This window comes from Balaenoptera musculus, chromosome 5 (genome assembly GCF_009873245.2).
Source record: "Balaenoptera musculus isolate JJ_BM4_2016_0621 chromosome 5, mBalMus1.pri.v3, whole genome shotgun sequence".
NCBI lineage: Eukaryota > Metazoa > Chordata > Mammalia > Artiodactyla > Balaenopteridae > Balaenoptera > Balaenoptera musculus.
The window spans coordinates 114,189,584-114,209,209 of NC_045789.1; positions in this window are offsets into that span (position 1 = coordinate 114,189,584).

Consider the following 19,626-nt stretch of genomic DNA (forward strand, 5'->3'; position numbering starts at 1 on the left):
ATCAGAAAACTACCCTATATGTTCCAACTCTTCTAGGAACATTCTCTTAGATTTTCACCTTAACAAAAATTGCTTGTCCCTTTATAACTGTTAGTTTTAATGTGGCCCTCTCAAGTAAAAGCTGCTTGTTCTTTCTCACACTGACTAAATGAGGTATAAGATAATGAAATAAAAATTCAAATTTTAAGGCAAAACAAGAAAAACTTAAACATAAAATTTTTCTTTGCTCTTTGGACCTCCTCTCTCCCCTCCAGTGTGCATTGTGCAACTGCATTATGTGTTAACTAGACCGCCCAGTGGCAGAAGTACCTGCTCAACCATAAAGATCAATTTTCCTCCTTCTGCTGCCAGCCATATAACTCCTTAGAATATATCATTGCTTTCTAAATCCTGTAAGGGGTCACGATGACCCACCACTCACCTTGTACTTGCAGATATCTTTGGTGAACTTTATGGATAGTGCTAATATATCATTTCCTTTAAAGATAGTGATTGGTGCAGAGCAGACTGGTCAGAAGACCTGGGGAGATACTGTGCTGCACCTAGTGGAAGTTCTTAACTTAAATACTTATGACCTTATTAATGTTACTAGCTGTATTACTTGTATTCTGCCCATTTTACAAGATTATTGTTTCTTGCATTACTAAATGTATGTTGGACCTTCAGATAAAATTAATGATGATTAGGTGACTTGAAATTATTCACCAAATATATAGTGCTATAAGATCAATCAGTCACGAAATGCCTCCCAAACATTTGTTGAAATTAAGACTGAAAAGGGAAGGGATTGTAAAATGAAGAATGTTGCCCACCATCCAGTTCTACAAGAATCAAGCCATTAGCCACTATAGTCACTGATGTATGATACACCCTGAAAGGAATTCAGGGTGAAGGTTAGAATGAGGCACTTTGTGCTCTGGGAAAACTTGCAGAACTGGCCCTCAGATAGTTAGAAATTTTTAGGAGAAAATTTTATGAACCCAGTTTCTTGCATCTTCCCATACTTAGAAAAGCACTAAAACCATTAACTAAGATGTCTGTTCCTCATGACTAGCAGTAACCTTCTACTGAGATGTGTGCTCGACTGCACACAGCCCTTTTGCCAAAATCACAAACATAACTAGCCTTCCCCCTTACCTCATCAAAACATTTCTCAGAGCTCTCTGAGAGATTGTCTCCCAGGTTATAATCCTCAGGTTGGCTTGAATAAAATTTTCCATTTCTTTCTCAGATTGACTGTTGATTAATTTTTCATTGACAAAGAGGTTGGGTTGGTGTTTTCTTTGATTTTTATTTCCCCTACTAGCTCTTCATTCTTCTCCCTCCTGCAAATGCCTACTACTACTCTTGAGGTTCATTGCCACCAAATTATATCCCTCTTCCATATTTTTTTGTCATTGTTGTCTAGTTACCTACTTATTAAAGCCCTTTTATTTAAGAATATAGATTCCTAAATTCTGTGTATTTCTTTGTGACTTCAGAACCACATAAATAAATCATCCAAAATGATGGCTTTTTGGTGCTTTGGTTTTCTCATCTTCAAATTTCTTTTTATTTCTCTTGTCCAGCCACTTTCATACTGGGTTTTTTCAGAAAATATACCACTTCTGAAATCTTGGTTTTCAATAACCCATTCACCCATAACCACTATCTACTTTTCTGGAACATTTATTCAAGTATCTCTACTGCCAAAATTTTTCAAGTACATCAAGACTGTAATCCCTACTCACATCTTTTTAGTGGTCCACTCCAAGGTTCATTCTTTTCTCCTATTCAGCCTACTTTCTGTCTTTATTCTAATTACTTTGTTGCAATTTTCTTCAATTCCTTGTGCCTCTGTTCTTCCATTTCATTTACCTTGCAAAATGCTGCCATTTGCTTTTGTGACTGAACTTCAGTTGAGAATATTTGCTAGAGAAAGATCACATGGCTCTGTGATTTAAAATATCAAACTTCCACTCAATACTATTCATTGACTCTGCCATTTTCTTCTAATGGGATCATGTTTCCACTTTCAAGATAAAACTTCCCTCTCCAAACCACCTATAACTTCTCCTTCACTGTTACTCTCAATGGATCATTGTGCTGTTTCGTTTCTTCCCCTTTTCATTTTCACCAAAACCCACGGCTACCGGATTTCCAGGCCCACCATTCTGTGCCCAGCATTCCACTGAAATCTTAGCTGGATCAACAATAACCTTCCACTGTCTACATCTTGCTCAATTTCCCATAGATGGATAATTCCTTTTTTTTCCCCCCTCACCTTTCTCCTTTGGCTTCTGCTTCACGACCTATTGATTTTCTTTAACTTAATGGTTCCTTGTTTGTTTCCTCTGCTGGCTACTCCTCCTCTATTAGACCTTTAAATGACCCAGGTTTCCTAATTCTGGGTCCTAGATCTTCTTTGTGTTTTCAACATACTTTTTCTAAGTGATCTCATCATTTGACATAGATATGAATTCAGTATTTATTCTGATGACTATCAAATGTTTATATTTATCCCTGAGCTCTTGACTTGTATTTCAAACTGCTTATCTGACATCACAATTGGATGCTTCACATACCTCTCAAGCATATCCTATTAAGAAGCAGAAACTCATGATTTTCCATTCTAAATCTCCTCCTTAAACTCCTCTCTTTCTTTGACACCTTAGCAAATAACATCAAAATCCATCTAGTTGTCTCTTCTGGAAGCAAAAGAGTAATTTGTTATTTCTTTCTTTTTCTTGTAATACCAATCTATCAGCAATTTCTGTTGATTGTATCCCCAAATTATTCTCCAAATCTGTCTACTTCTCTTCATCTCCACTTACCTATCTCAGTTCAGATCACTGTACTTTTTTTTGCCTTAAATATAGCTTACTACCTTTTTTTTTTTATGTCTATTATTGTTCCCTTCAAATCATTCCCTACAAAGAAGCAAGCATGATTTTTAATTAAATCTAATCATTGCCATTCCTGTGCTTAACACCCATCAATGACTTCTAATTATACTAAGAATGTAAAGCAGACTTCTTTCCATGACCTACAGAATCACACATGCTCTGGTCCCTGCCTACTCTTCAAATCCATTGCAAGCCACTGTCCTAATAGTTCACTATGTTATTGACACTCCATTATTTTAAAAATTTAATGAGCCCATCAAGGTTTTTCCCATCCAGATTTATTTGTAATCCTTGTTGCATCAGTATGAAAATCTTTCTGTAGGACTCAATTTCAATGCCATAAAAATTGCATCTTTGTCTTCCTCATTCCTTATTGATTTCCCAGCACCTAGAATGGTGCCTGTCACACAGTAGGTGTTCAATAAGCATTTACTGAATTAAATACATGAATACATTTCATCCCTAAGGTTTTAGCTGAAATTTCCGCTCCTCAGATGGGCTTTTGCTAAATACTGTTTCTGAGGTAGCTCCTACTCCAGATTAAATTACATTTCATCCGCCCCATACCATTGTCGTAGTATCCCATAACATTTTAATTTTCTTCCTAGCAGTTTTTATAATCTGCAGTTATCTTGCTTATTTATTTACTTGCTCGATTATTATCTGTGTCCTTTAGTAGAATACAAAATCAGTGAGGGCATCTTCTGGTTTGTGTATCACTGAAACGTCAGTGCCAAGCACAGTATCTGTGCACAATAAACCTGTACAAAACCCCCCAGGAAATATTATGAAACAAGTTAAAAAATAAGGAAATAAACAAAAAGCAATATGAAAAGATTTCTGAGGAAAAGATGAGGGAAGATGAAGGCAGACTATGATAAACACAGTTTAGTGAAAGTAAATATAAAGAATCTGTTGTTTACCCCATTAAGATTACTTATAAAAATGCCAAATTGCACAGGTTCTTTTATTACTCATCTGGAGAATACAATTTGTTCTTCCCCTTTAGTTTTCCTCCTTTTTCTGAGCCAATTTCTTATCCATGATAAATGTTCTCCCAACCCCTAGTCATGCTGGTTGAAATTTTGTTTTCCAGTCTTTGATGTGGAAAATTTTCAGTGGCTTTGGAAATTTAAATAGATTAGTCAGACTTTTTTTTTTTTTTCTCTGCTAAACCAGGAATATATTCCTCCTCCGATAGGATTTTATCTAGATGTTTAGTAATCCTGCCTTTTATGCATGCCTGAACTTAACTCATAGCTGTCCCTATGCTGTTTTATGGTTGTCTATCTTTTCTACAAAAAAATATTGTCTACCATCGTTTTGAGTTTTTAATTTAAGATACCCATTCATCGAAAAGTGCACAAAATATGAATATAGAGATCAATGATTAGCCACCTTTCAGATCAAGAAATTAAAAATTACCAGCACCACAAAAGACCTATTTTTAATGCACTCCCAATTTCTATCATTTCCCTCCTCCACTATAGTTTGGTTTGATTTAAAATTCACACAAATAGAATCGTAAAGTATGTATTTTTTTTATGCCTGGCGTCTTTCTTGCAACATTATGTCTCAAAGATTCATTCATGTTGTTATGAGTAGCAGTATTTCATTCTTTGTCATTGCTGTTTTTTGTTACACTGGACAAGGTTATCACAATTTATCTATCCATTTCATTATTGATGGCAATTGGGGTTGTTTCCAGTTTTTGGCTCTTATGAATAATGCTGAAAATTCTTCTACATGCCTCTTGAGATACATGTGCAAGCATTTCTTTGGGGAAAGTCCTGCTAATGGAATTGCTGTCTTATAGGGTATGTATATGTTCAGTTTTAGAAGATACTGCTTAATAGATTTCCAAATTCTTTGTATTGATTTAACATTAACCAACAGAATATGAGAATTCCATTGTTTCATGTTCTTGCATCTCTTGATACAGAAAGTCCTTTTGATTTTAGCCATTCTAGTGGGTATGCAGTAGTATTTCATTGTGCTATAATTTTCTGAGTGACTAGTTCTGTTCCACACTTTTTCATAGATTTATTGGTCATTTGGATATGTCTCTTGCCCATTTTTCTTTTGGGTTGTGTGTTTTTTCCTTATTGATTTTTGTATGTATGTTTTATTTATCCTGAATATAAGCCCCTTCTCAGTCATATGTGTAGCAATATTTTGCTCATTTTTTTGACTTGTTTTTTTAACTTTCTTAATGCCATCTTTTGATGAACACAATTGCTACATATTAAAGTGGTTTAAATGATCATACCTCCCCCTTATTGTTAGAACTTTTTGCTTCTTTTGTAAGAAATGAGCTACCTAAATCAAGGTTGTGAATACATGATTTTGTATTATCTTATCAAACTGTATTGCTCTCCTTTTCATATCTAGGTCTACTCTCTATCTGGAACTGTCTTTGTATGTGAGATATGGGTAACATTCATTTTTTTCCTTGTGGGTATACAATTAAACCAACACCATTTATGGTAAAGCCCATCATTTATTCACTGTGTTTTAGGGCTACTTTGCCATAAATCAAGTGAGTATACTTATGGACTCTCTGTTCCATTACACTGGTCTATTTTTCTATCCTTATGCCAACAAAACACTGCCTTAATTATTGCAGCTTTATAATGTCTTGATTCCAGTAAAACAAATCCCACCTTATTTTCCTTCAAGAGTGCTTTTGCTATTCTTTTTTCTTTTTTTATAAAGACTATATTTTTTTAGAGCAGTTTTAGGTTTACAATAAAATTGAGAGGAAAATACTAAGATTTTTCATATATTGCCTGCCTCCACACATGCATAGCCTCTCCCATTATCAACATCACTCACCAGAGAGGTAAATTTTTTACTAAGAAGGAACTTACAGTGACTCATCATAATCATCCAAAGTCCATCGTTTACCTTAGGGTTCACTTTTGGTGTTGTACATTCCATGGATTTGGGCAAATGCATAATGACATATATTTATCATTATAATGTCATACAAAGTATTTTCACTGCCTTAAAAATTCTCCGTGTTCTGCTTATTCACCTCTTCTTTCCCTTTTCCACCCTTGGCAACAACTGATCTTTTTATTGTCTCCACAGTTTTGCTTTTCAAGAATGTAATATCGTTGAAATCATACAGTACGTAGCTTTCTCAGATTGGCTCCTTTCACTTAGTAATATGCATTTAACATTCTTCCATGGTTTTTCATAGCTTGGCAGCTTATTACTTTTTAACACTGAACAGTATTCTATTATCTGAATATACCACAGTTTATTCACTCACCTACTGAAGGGCAATCTTGGTTGCTTTCAAGTTTTGTCAATTGTGAATAAAGCTGCTATAAACATCCATGTGCAAGTTATGGTGTTTTTCACTCCTTTCAGTAAATACCAAGGAGAATGATCACTGGATTGTATGAAAAGAGTATGTTTAGTTTTGTAAGAAACCGTCAAACTGTCTTCCAAAATGGGTGCACCATTTTGCAATCCCACCAGCAATGCATGGAGAGAGTTCCTGTTGTTCTGCATCCTCACCAGCATTTGGTGTTGTCTGTGTTTTGGATTTTGGCCATTTTAATTGATGTATAGTGATATCTTATCACTGTTTTAATTTGCATTTTCCTAATGACATGTGATGTGGACCATCTTTTCATATGCTTCTTTGCCATCTGTATATCTTCCTTGATGAGGTGACTGTTAAGATCTTTGGCCCATTTTTTACTTGGGCTGTTTGACCTTTGGCTGTTCTTAGCCCTTTGTGTTTTCTTATAAATTTTAGAATCAGTTTGTCTAGCTCCACAGAAAAACAAAAACAAAGAACCTGTTGAGATTCTGACTGGGATTGCATTGACTTTATAAATCAATTTGGGGAAGTTAACTTCTTTATAACATTGACTCCTCTAATATATAATCACAACATTTCTTTTCATTTTTGTAGCTCTTTTAAAATTTACATATAAGATTTATAATTTTCTATGTGGAAATGTTGCCCATATTTTGTACATTTATTTTGAGTATTGATATTATTTGGTGATATGTGAAGAGCATCTTTCCATATTTTTTAAAAATTATGTGGTTGTTTCTATTTAAAAGTAAATACAACTATTTCCTGATGGCTAAAACATCTCTTTTTGAAAATATAATGGTAGGCAACTGAGGGACTATGTAGAGAATAAAGGTAATGCTGAATATTTAAAGGTAAAATTCACATAGTTTTTGATGTTACTTGTGAATCATTCATTCATTCATTCATTCAAACCTTGATGAATACCTTCCATTTACCAGATACCATGAGATTCATGAGGGACATAAAATGGTCCCAAATACAATGTAACAATTCTGTAAAAGAGGCATGTATAGTACTGTATACATGCCTCTTTTACAGAATATATATATTTTATATGTATATTTATATATACGTATATATAAATATATATTTTATATTTTATATATATTTGATGTTCTCTCTCTCTATATATATATTCTCTCTCTACATATATACACATTATGACATATATATATATAAATTTTCTTTTTTCATGTGTATCATCTAATTTAATCCCTTTGACAGTCTTGTGAATTTAGTTTTATTAATTCTTGTGGTTGGAATGGAAACTCATACAGGATAGATAATCTCTCCTTAGGTCCCACAAGTTATAATTATGGGGCTGGTACTCAAACTCAGGTCCTGGCCTCTTAGGGAGGAGCCCATTCCCGTGTATTATAAACTTTCCCTGGCACTGAAGTCCCACCAGTCTATAAGGTGCAGGGTTCCCAGGGGAAACATTCTGATAAATAGAGGTCAATGATGAGATCAGCATGCATTCCCCTGAAATGTAAACTCCATGAGAGCATGTGCATAGTAGATGATATGGCAAGGGAATGGCCTGCACAAATGAAATGATTACAGGCATCTCTTTGATCTTTAATGGTAAGTTTAGTTTTCTAAGTTATTTTTCTCCAGTTTCCAAGCTAGGATCTGAGTCACACCACAATAAAGCAGTTGAAAGCACATTTTAGCTCAGACTTAAAGATCCTGAAAATAATCATAACAATTTTGAAAGCAAAAAGTGAATCATTTTTAGATATAACTTTATTCAAGTCATTTGCTGTAACTCCTTGTCATATATAATTCACTGGCTCATCAATTCACCTTCTGACCCTCAATAAATTTGAGAAACTTATAAAAATGTGTAATTCTCATTTGAAATGTTTATTGGACTGTATCCTCATGCCTATATCACTAGTACTTTGTCAAAACCTTGGGGATGTGAGTTATCTGTTTCAAATCAATGGAGTAATTTTAGATATAATTTACTTAATTTCTTCGGTTAGTTACATATAACATGACAACAGTAATTGTAAATTTAATTCAGAATTTTAATTTAATTTACAAATGTGTTATAGAATCATAGAAATGGAATATTTTTCATATGTAAGTATGAATTTTCTAGGTTTTCTATTCTGTTTTAGAGGGCTGTTTATTTCTGCTCCAGTGATACAAAACTACCCTAATCATTATAACTTTCTGCATTTTTAAGAACCGAGGTAAAATTAACATAACATAAAATTAATAATTTTAGGATATACAAATTAGCCACATTTAGTACATTCACTATATTGTGTAATCACAATCTCTATCTAACTCCAAAACATTTTCATCACTCCAAAAGAAAATCCCATACCCATTAATAGGTCAGTCCCCAAGCCCCCTATCTCCAGACCCTGAAACAATCAATTTGCTTTCTGCCTCTATGGATTTACCTATTCTGTATATGTCATATACATGAAGTCATATAATAGGTGACCTTTGTGTCTGGCTTCTTTCATTTAACACATTGTTTTCAAGGTTCATCCATATTGTAGCATGTGTCAATACTTCATTCCTTACTTTTTTTTTTTTTTTTTAATAAATTTATTTATTTATTTTTAGCTGTGTTGGGTCTTCGTTTCTGTGCGAGGGCTTTCTCTAGTTGCGGCGAGTGGGGGCCACTCTTCATCGCAGTGCACGGGCCTCTCATTATCGCGGCCTCTCTTGTTGCGGAGCACAGGCTCCAGACGCCCAGGCTCAGTAGTTGTGGCTCACGGGCCCAGTTGCTCCGCGGCATGTGGGATCCTCCCAGACCAGGGCTCGAACCAACCCGTGTCCCCTGCACTGGCAGGCAGATTCTCAACCACTGCGCCACCAGGGAAGCCCTTCATTCCTTCTTATGGCTGAATAATATTCACTGTATGGCTGTACCACGTTTGTTTATTCATTCATCAGTTGATGAACACTTGGATTGTTTCCACCATTTGGCTACTGTGAGGTGCTGCAATGAATAAAATATTCTTTAAAGGTTACTTATTTTTTCTCTCTCACCCACTGCACCATTACCAACACTGGTCATATATTCACAATATGAGTCTGATGATGGTACCTCATAAAAGAAGCTATTCCAATATTAGTCAGCAGTAATTGTTGGATAATTTCTATATCTAGCCAAAAATTTGTGTTATCTAATTCCATTAAAATCACTTTAAAATGTATATGCTTATAAATCACTCAAAGGAGAAACTGAAAAAACATGCTTAGCTGCATATGATCATATTTTTAAAAAACAATCAATTAAAAAAAAACAATCAATTTATCTAATATTTTTTAATTAATTAAAAAATGCTTTAACTCTTTTTTACTTTAATGGGAAATCCTTAATTTATTCAGCTCTATGAACCTTGATTTCATTCACTTGGTAATTCCTAGAAATTTCTCCTCCTCAGACTATTCCCTGCATTCACAGGGATTTTTTTATTTTTGATATTTTGCAAGAATTTTTGAAAGCTATCTTTTTACTTAGAGCTGAAAATTCTGAAGTATTCCCTTGAGGATTCAAATTTTGTTTGTGTGGAGAAAGAGGAGACCAGGAGGAAAGAACCAATTCCAATAGTATTGCAGAAAGGCTACTGTTTAATGCTCCTCTCCTCTAAAAATAAACGCAAACCCCAAAACTACCAATTTTTTTTGCACTTTAACCTTGAATTCATCACATCCTATCAGTCACTCATTGACATTATTTGTCATCCTAGAACATTTCATAATATCACTTATGTCTGAGCCACTTCCACTAATAAGGGTTTTAGATGGACATGGATATGTAATAAATCAAAGTTTTACTCTCAGGTGAATTTACATTTTCTTGGCTATAGATAAGCAGTAACTGAAGTGAAAAGCTGTCTCTTCTTACCCCCTTTGGATGTAATGCCCCTGCAAGTGTCTCTTTGCCACCTCTGTGCTATTGATGGTGTCATTAGCTCAGTCTCAATATGGACAAAGCATTTTATACATGGAATAGAAATGCTTTTATACTGCTAGATGAGTTTTCTGGGATTTCAAACACTGCCAGTTTTATTAAAGATGGATGCCTACACAGTGTAGGGACATTAATTGAAGTTTATTCAAAGTACCCAATGTGAGAAGCTTGGTTTTTAAAAAATACCTTTATTTTCTTTTACTAGACTTCATTACGAAGGTTTCTTGCTTTATCTTCATTACTTTTCTAGGCTTGTCTATATTTGCACTTTGGCCAAAGCAAAAGATGAGTTCCAAGTTGTAAGCAAACATCCAATAGGCAGGACAAAAATTACTTGCAAGGTAGCCTTCTGGAAAACAGTCCTTCTATTACAGACTGTTTGTGTACCCCAAACTCATGTTGAAACCCTACCCTCCCTCCTCATGTCATGGTATTAGGAGGTAAGGCTATTGGGAGGCAATTAGGGTTAGATGAGGACATGAGGATAGAGCCCTCATGAATGGGATTAGCACACTTACAAGAGTCACGAAAGAGCTTGCTTCCCTTCTCTGCTCTCTACCATGTGAGAATGCAAGGAGAAGTTGGCTATCAACAACCCAGAAGATGGCTCTCACCAGAACCTGACCATGCTGGCTCCCTGATCTCAGACTTTCAGCCTCCAGAACTGCAAGAAATAAACTTCTGTTGTTTATAAGCCACCCAGCGTATAGTGCATTTGTCACAGCAGCCAGAATGGACTAAGACTTTGCTTTCCACTTAGAGTCTCTTATTTTATGACTATTGTTGCTAAAACCAAAAGAATGTTCTTAATAAGCCATTCAGTGCATTTAAAGGGCAGTGTTATTTATCTATTTCTTCTCATGTTTGAAATTGTCTTATGTCTTCTTTGGTCAACATAAATCAGGTTAGTGTTCTGTGGCCTGGGTGTAGACATGATACACACCTCCTGTGGTACACACAGGATAAGGGTCTGTACATGATGCAGGGTTCTAGAAAGGGATAAGTCACTATGGATGAGTCCCTTCCATCCTCATGCTACAGATGTAAAATGAGATGAAGTGACTTGCCTGAGGTCAGGAGTATACCCAAAGTCAATATTGGCAGAACAGAGTATCTACAGATCCCAAAGTAATGTTTTTTCACACAGTATTTTTGATGTAAAGCTGTAAAGAATTGTACAGGGGATGGCAGGGGCAGATGACATCAGTCTTGATATGATTCTCCACTTATATGGCAGTTGACTCCACCAAGAAATAAAGAGTGGTACTTGTTTTCCTATTAAAAATTCCATAAACTGCAACTTTTTAAATAGTCTAGTTTTTTCTTATAATCAAGTTCCTCTGTCTAATAATTGTAGAAAAGAAAGGTGAAGATGTACAGTAACTTTTATAAAATAAGCAGTGATAACAATTTGATAAATGTATTTTGGATTTCATTTAAGCATTACTCCATTAGATAGTATATAACCACAAGAAGAGTAGAATAAACCATCTAGGTTGAAAACTGTAGGAGAAAGAGACTTAGTTGGAAGCTTGTACATTAAATGAAAATATTGTACTAGAAAAGTTTGATTTTTGCATGCATGGTGGTAGGCAATTAATTTCTTGGCTGTGTTAACTCATGTTTTTTAATTCAAAGCTAAATATCTCATATTTGAAAGAATGCTTAAAAATGTAACTTATAGATAAGCCTATTTAGAATACAGTAAACTGAGGGCATCGGGTAAGTAGAGTTATGAAAATAGTCTATGCTTGTAAACACCATGACTTCTTTCCCTGCTCTCAACTCTCTTCCTACCCCTAATGCATCTCTTAGGGGACTTCCTTTTTCAAGCAATCATTTAATGAGGGGTTACTATGTGCCAGGTATTATACTAGGTGATTTACACAGATTATTACGTTTAATTCTCAAAACAACCCTGTGAGTGAAGGTTAACTGCAACTGCTGTGAAACCTTTTTTGATGTGGAACCCACTCTGAACTGACAACTCAAACCTGGCATATTTTGTTCCAGAATCCAAAAAGACTCACCAAGCATTGTGTCTCTTTCTTTGTGGTAAGTGAAAGGGTATAGCAAGTTTCTCTCACTTTCTAAGTGATATCCTGACATTTCCTAGACATGACATCTGAAACTCCTCTAGTTTATCTTCCACCCTCTGATGTGCATGGGTCTTATTAAGGCATCTAGGGTTCTTCATTCCTGATCCTAAGCTGCATTTACTATAACACTGTCAATATAATAAACAATCCAGCATGACATTCTATGGCATATAAAGACTATAGGGACTCTATGATGAGAGAGGGCCTGAGGCAAAATGGTAAAGATACACTTTGTCTCGGAGAAGCTAACTACTTCTGATTATCTTTTTAGATTTTTTAAAAATGAGCTAAGCCAATAGTTGTATACTAGTACTGGGGACTGTAGCGATTTTTCCTTATATGGAGCTGCAGATTAAGTTTGTGATAAGGCTCAGTCACTTTCCAAGACTTATCAAGCTTTGCACCAGCCAAACAGGCTATTGAAATGGACATATGGTATGAATCAATTCTCCTGCATTTAGAACATCTTTTGTTATGGACTTAATGTTTTCAGTTTACCCAGGCAGTGGTATCACTTTTAGAATTGCTGTATTTTGAGGAGGGTGGGGAAGAAAGGGTGAAGGGAGGGGAAGTTTACTGAAAGCAGAGAGAATATCTATATGGAGAGGGCCACTGGACAGAAGCTGTGACATTCAGAGGAGATGGAGCCAACTCTCAGCCTCCAGCAAGGAGGGACCTAGGAAAAAACACAAATGCCCTGAACCCATCCTTCTCTACCCTCTCAAATGTGCTGATGCCTCCTATTGGCCAAACCAACCAGAAGCCAGAGGGGGCTGCAGCTATCAGTGCGTGCCACTGAGATCAGCCTCTGGGAGAACAAGCAGAATAAATAAGGATGAGAGTATGATGGGTGGGAATACTGATTACTGAAAATAGCCAAAATACAGACCTTTCACAATTTAAGTACATTGCTCCTAGTTGTGAGAGGGAAATGAACAAGGCTGTAAAATTATGAAGTTTACAGCATCTTACACATTTCTTTCAAGCACGAATCTTGGTCTACATTTTACTGACTCTGTTCTTGCATGTCACTGGAAGCTCAGTTGAACTTCTGTGCCCAGTTCTGAATTCCTGTACTTGGGATCACCCCTTCCATCCTTCTTTGTTTAAAGCTGGTCATTTGAACCACTTCCTACAGAACGACTACATTTTCAAGCATCTAGATCTGAAGATGCAAAATAAGTAAATAAAATAAAATAAAATAAAAATGCTTTGATTTCCAGGATCTTATTGGATGGATAAAAATCATTCCACCGAAGCTCTTCTCCATTAAAAATCTGCTCATATCTGTGTCTTTTCTCTCAGGGATTGACTAGGGATTATTACTGTTCTCTCCTTTGGTTGGATGAAAGTATTTGGGGATGACACTTGCAAGTACCTTATGCCTCTCCTAGCTATTTCTTAAAATAACTATATTTGCTTGTTATTATTTTCTGTGTCATGTAATCAAATATTTACCTTCTCCATAGCAGCAATAACTGTTCTTAAAGCCATTTACTTGCCTCCACAATAGAGTTCTTTTGACTAATTCTTTTTTTTTAATGTCCAAAAATGTGTGTTTTACATTACATGTTGGAGGGAGCTGGTGCCAACCAAGTGGCTGTGGAATGGAGAAGTTTTTGTTCTGTTTTGTTCAATCTTGTGTTTCTGGGTGGGGTTTTGAGCTAATAGGTTGTGAAATACCAAAATCATATATGTGGAATCTAATGTACAATTATTTCTAAATCATAAATAAGCTGTAAGTAGTAAATTGAGAGTCCAAGTATTTTAAGACACAACAAAGCAATACCTCTTTAATTTTCCACTTCAAAGAAAGCCCCTCACCAATCAAATGTTGTTTGCCTCACATTGAATTCTAAATAATGCAGGGGAATTGACATTCCAGAAGAAAGATACTCCTTAGACTGACAAGAATCCTCATTCCTTTCTGAATTTATATAGGCTAGAGTTTGAGTTTAACAACTATATGAAAATTTAAAGGGAATAATTTAAAACTTAGAACATGTATTTTCTCTTACATTGGTTAAGGGACTTTGGACTACAAAAAGAAAAAGAAAAAAAAGAATGAAATCACCCATGATAAAACATCTGGTTGAGTTTTGCTGTTTCTTTATATTTTAAGCATTCCAGCTTTCCTTATTTGAATGAATAATATTTAAGTGGGATAATTGTTACTGTTCATAGCGCTCATCTTTCAAAAGAGAACATTGCATTGTTTGTGGAACCTTAGTACTGTGGGAAATTATTGTTTTTCATTCAATTTACTTGCTCAAACTTTTTGGTGAACATTGCATACCCTAGCAGAAATGGTGTGGTTTAGAAAGTAGATATTCTAGCTCTCAGTGACTCAAACTCTCTACTCAACCAAACCCAGGGTGAAAATGTCTGTTGGAACACAGAACTCCTTGTCCAGTAAGTGCACCCCTTAAAGAAAGGAATTTGGGCAGAGTCTGGTAGAAGCATAAATAAAACACAGAGTTTAGTTATATCAGGATGGGCTCCCACAGGAATTAAGTGCTTGCTTATCCCCCAGGGGAAACTACAACTATTAAAGACAAAATTTAGGGCTGTTTTTAAGTGACGAAGAATATTCTTGTTTGATTTTATTACATGCAGATTTTGGTTTTACAAAATGTGGAACAGATGGAAAAATTCAATTACCATCATAGCAGTTTTTGCATATCTATTCCATATGAAAGATAAAGATGATGAATATAACTTCCAAATTACCATTAATTTATGTGTTCAGCTGGTGTATTATTCCTTAGATAATGGAGCATTTTTAAAGAATTTTTATTATGGCAAATTTTAATTGTATAAAAAGTAAGAGAATAGTATAATGAAATCCCATTACTCATCATCAAGCTTTAAAAATCTTGAGCACAGAATTAGTATTTTCTATCATAGTTTCAGAAAATTTGAGAATTATAAAGTCTGCAGGACATCAGCCCAATATTATGACAGTATTTTGCAGATGTGGTGGTTGAGAGCTAAAGAAGTCGAGCGAGAGCCATGTAGGGAGCCTAGGTCCATTCCTGGAAAGTGGTAGGTCACCACTACTATTGGTAGTAGAGAAACTTCAGCTTTGGTGAAAAATCTTTATCAGAAGTAGAAGAGCTTAGGGAAATGGTTGAGAAACACGGATGTCTAAACCCCCAAAAGAAGGTGGGAACATTACCAATTAGAACCACCAGCTCTCAGAGGGGCAATCTGAAGTGGACAGTGTGCAGCCAAATCCCCAAATCCAACAGTTCTGTAAGCAGGGTGTCCCCAGCAGGCTGACACTCAGGACTGGAAGACTGCTCTGGTGTGTCCTAGGAGCCAACTACTCTGTGGTAGAATTATGGGTAGAGAAGAGCTGACGCAGTGAGTGACAGATACTGAGGGGGATTATGCAGCCAATTACAGGGGGGAAAGAAAAGAGAGGCAGAAGCTAAGATCAGAATCAGAGATCAATTTTGATTTCCCTCCCACGTGTTTTTTTTTTTTAACATCTTTATTGGAGCATAATTGCTTTACAATGGTGTGTTAGTTTCTGCTTTATAACAAAGTGAATCAGCTATACATATACATATATCCCCATATCTCCTCCCTCTTGAGCCACGTGTTTTTTAAAAATGCTAACTAAAAGAATTTTGGACTTTGATGATTACCTCTTCGTTTGTGCATGAATTCTTTATGCAAGTGTCAAGTGGTGGTGCAACTTCTTGTAATTTAGAAACATCTGGAAGCCAGTACTCGTGCTTGTGTAGAATTTTCACTGAGATTTTTTTTCCAGGACAAGGCCTAAGGTTCCAATAAACAGGGCTTGCCTGAAACTCTGACATGCACGTGCCTACTTTTAATCAAGTGTACTAGAATCGTTTATCCACCGACTTCCTTTGAAGATAAAATGAGACAATAAAGTTTTATGTTTCTGTTATAGAAACTCCCAGTCTTTTAAAATATTACTTTTCTCTCCATTTTTTTTCTCTGAAAGTACTAATTAGGTAATAATCTCTTTGGCATGTCTTCAAATTGTCTTCTTCAAATTATAAAAAATGGATCACTTTTGGCCATTTTCTAATTTCACAAATGAAAAACATAATATTTTTAAAATAATATTACCCTATAAAGCACAATATCTTAAAATCTGGCCAAATATTTTGCTTATTTCTTCTATTTTAACACGTGTGTTTTATAAAATCTCAACTCCTGTTGTAGTCCCTGGGTGTACATAAAGAATGCTGAATTTAGGCTACTATTTGGTCAATTGGTAGGAAACATCCTCCTATTAATACAGTTTGTTGTTTTAGAAATTCAAACAAGCATGTAAGCAATATCTCATTCAAAACTGAGTCTTTCGCAGTTTAGGAGTAATTTAAATCAGACAACAGAATTTTTATGAGAATCAAAGTGTCTAAAGTGAGACTGGAACACTTACCAAAGAAAAGAAGTTTGGTTTTTTTTCTTTCTATAGTTCAATAGTTCAAAAAATATGTGAAGCAATCATCAATCATTAGCATATTTTTTCTGGCATAGTTTTTCTGATTAGTCCACTCTAATTGAAGAGTAACCTTAGGGAATAGCTCACAAGGTGTTAAATTTGATTGGAGAAGAGCAACACATGGATCAGGGGACATGGATTCTGTCAGTGTGGTTTAGCTGTACATTGCTCGGTGGCATCTGATGGAGCAGCCACGGAGAAACACAAGTGGGTTGCGGATAGTAAGGGAAGGTCAAAGACAGGAAGTACATGTATGGTGCACAGATAGACTTCACTTAATTTGCATTTGTACCTTTGGCTGATTTCATTAGGATAGTAACATTTCCATGTTTTCCTCTGTTCCTTGATTTGCTATTCAACAATGCTTATAATCAAGACTTTGATTCTAATGCCTGTCTAAACCTATTCTCTAAGTTTAAGTACTTTGTCATTTGTCCTTACCTTAGAGGAACTTACAAACTATACATTGTCACACTTAAAATCTTGGCTTTGTATTCTTTTGATCGAATATACCCACTTTTCTTACTCAACCTCATACCAAGACTGAATTAAAAATTTTTTAAAAGATTTCTTTTGGCTACTGAATGATTCCCTAATAAGTACTGGTGTTGAGGACAGAAAGCAAACTACATCACTATTTCTGTTTATTTTACTGCTCTGTTTCCAATGCAGGATGCTTATTCACTCAGCTACAGTAGGCCAAAAAGGAAGGGTAGTTCCAGCTGTGAAAAACTGATAATCTGAGCTTTTCTTGGACTAGAGGCTGATGAGTGAATGAAGATAAATATATCTGAATATTTATGAACACTATATATTCTAGATTTTGACAGTTTGATTTCACTCTCGCTTAGCTCTTTCCAAGTGACCAAGTAACCACTTGATGTATTAGAGCATGTTAAAAAAGGGGAGGGGGGAGACACTCAGAGTACCTTTTTTTAAAATCACAGCATATGCCACCTTCATATGTCTTCCTCTACTTCCCGCCCCCCCCAAGTTACAAATATTCATCAGTCATTTCTACCTTTACCAATTAAACACTGATGAATTGAATGCCATTGATTAAGAAGTGGTACACTGAAATACTATAATGTTAGATTGCATATCATTTAAAATAACTTGATTACTTAAAAACTCAACTCTTCAAATATTCAGAACAAAACTACTGTGTTTTTACATTGATAAATTTCTAAACATGTCATATTCTTAGAGAGTAACTAATAGACTTGGAAAGTATATCATTATTGTCTATGTCTGTCTCTCTCTAACCTGCTTCCTCTATTTGTATTTGTGTAAATATGTATAAAAAGTCTGTAATATATACTAAGTATATTTTAAATGTTATAAATATATTGTCACAAGAAAATATAAAGGTTTGTTTATGATCTCAAAACAAAAATGTATTAAATGTTTGAAGTGTGTTTTAACATGTATGTGGATTCATTGAAACCAGAGGTGAAAAGGACTTCGCAGTGTAGTAGAATCAGTTCTGGTCTTTCTTTGTCTAATAAATAAAATGTACTGTTTCTATGGAAATTGCTTTTGGAGAAAACAGTAACTACTATTTTAAGTATTAAAATACCCATGGTATCATAAAGTAAATAGAATGATTTACTGTTTAATGATAGAAACACTCTAACATTTAAAATATATTGTACGTTTTGAGCACAGCGCATATTTTATAGCTTAAAACTAAATTTCAAGGAGTTTCTTTTGTTATTAAACAAATGGTAAACTCAGTGACCCTCCAAACATCTACTACATATTGCTTTTAAGAAAAATATTTTTAAAATTGTGTATAATATTTGGTAGTACATTGTGAAAAAAAGTCCCTTTGACCAAAATTGGTCAAATTGGCCTGGATGGTAACGCCATAAAAGAAAGAAGACAAAACTAAACTACATTACCACGAAAAATAGAGACAATTTTTGTTGGAATAATTTTTACAGGTGATTTTTAACAGATTAAATATGACATAGATGTTTTCATGTAATTAAATTGAATAACATTTTGTCTTTCATTTAGCCAAACATTACCTATTCTCTGCTAAATTAATATGACCCATTATATTCATGATGTACTGCAGAAATGCTCACTCAATTTCAGCATCTTCTATAGCACTTGTTGGAAAATATAGTAACTGTCTTCTTCAAAGTCAGTGCAACTGCATCTTTGCAGCCCTGCCCAGAGCTTTTTGTAGATCATCTTGCTGTCTTGTGTAGTACCATGATTATGTTCTCATTTGTCTGGATTAGCCATTGCTCCACACCACACTTGAGCAGATGTGTTCTGGAAGGCAATGGGCAGAGATGGCAGTCTTTTCTTTTCAGAAGGTAACGTTCACGCCTCAAGGCATGTCCAGATTTGAAAAAGTTAAGAGGATTGGTGTTAGCTGGCTGAGAAAACAAGGAAAGGTTTGTTAACCAAAAGTTGAAGGAGCCTTCCTTCCTTGGTCTTCTGCCAGCTTTGGGCTTTTAACAAATCATTTTCAGACTACCTTGGTGCGGCACCTTTAAGATACATTAACAATATATCAGGCATTCCTTTCATCCTCCTTGTTTACTTTCTACTTTCTCTATTCCTTTCTCTCCTTTGTCAATAATGGGTTTGGGGTGGGGCTCTGTCAAATTTCAGGAAGTGTTGCCTCACTCAGAATAAAACTGATGTCAAGGAGTGGTGTCAGTGGAGATTTTCAGTTAAAAGGCTTCAGAAGCAAAGCTCTATATTAGGGCAAGGGATACAATGTGAATGCTGATGTCACATAAGGTAACAATCCTTTGACCTAAAGCATATCATCTGTCTTTGCTGAAGTAATATTTTTTTTGTCTGTCCTAAAGTGATTCTTTATGAACCACATGAGTTAGCAAGGTATTATA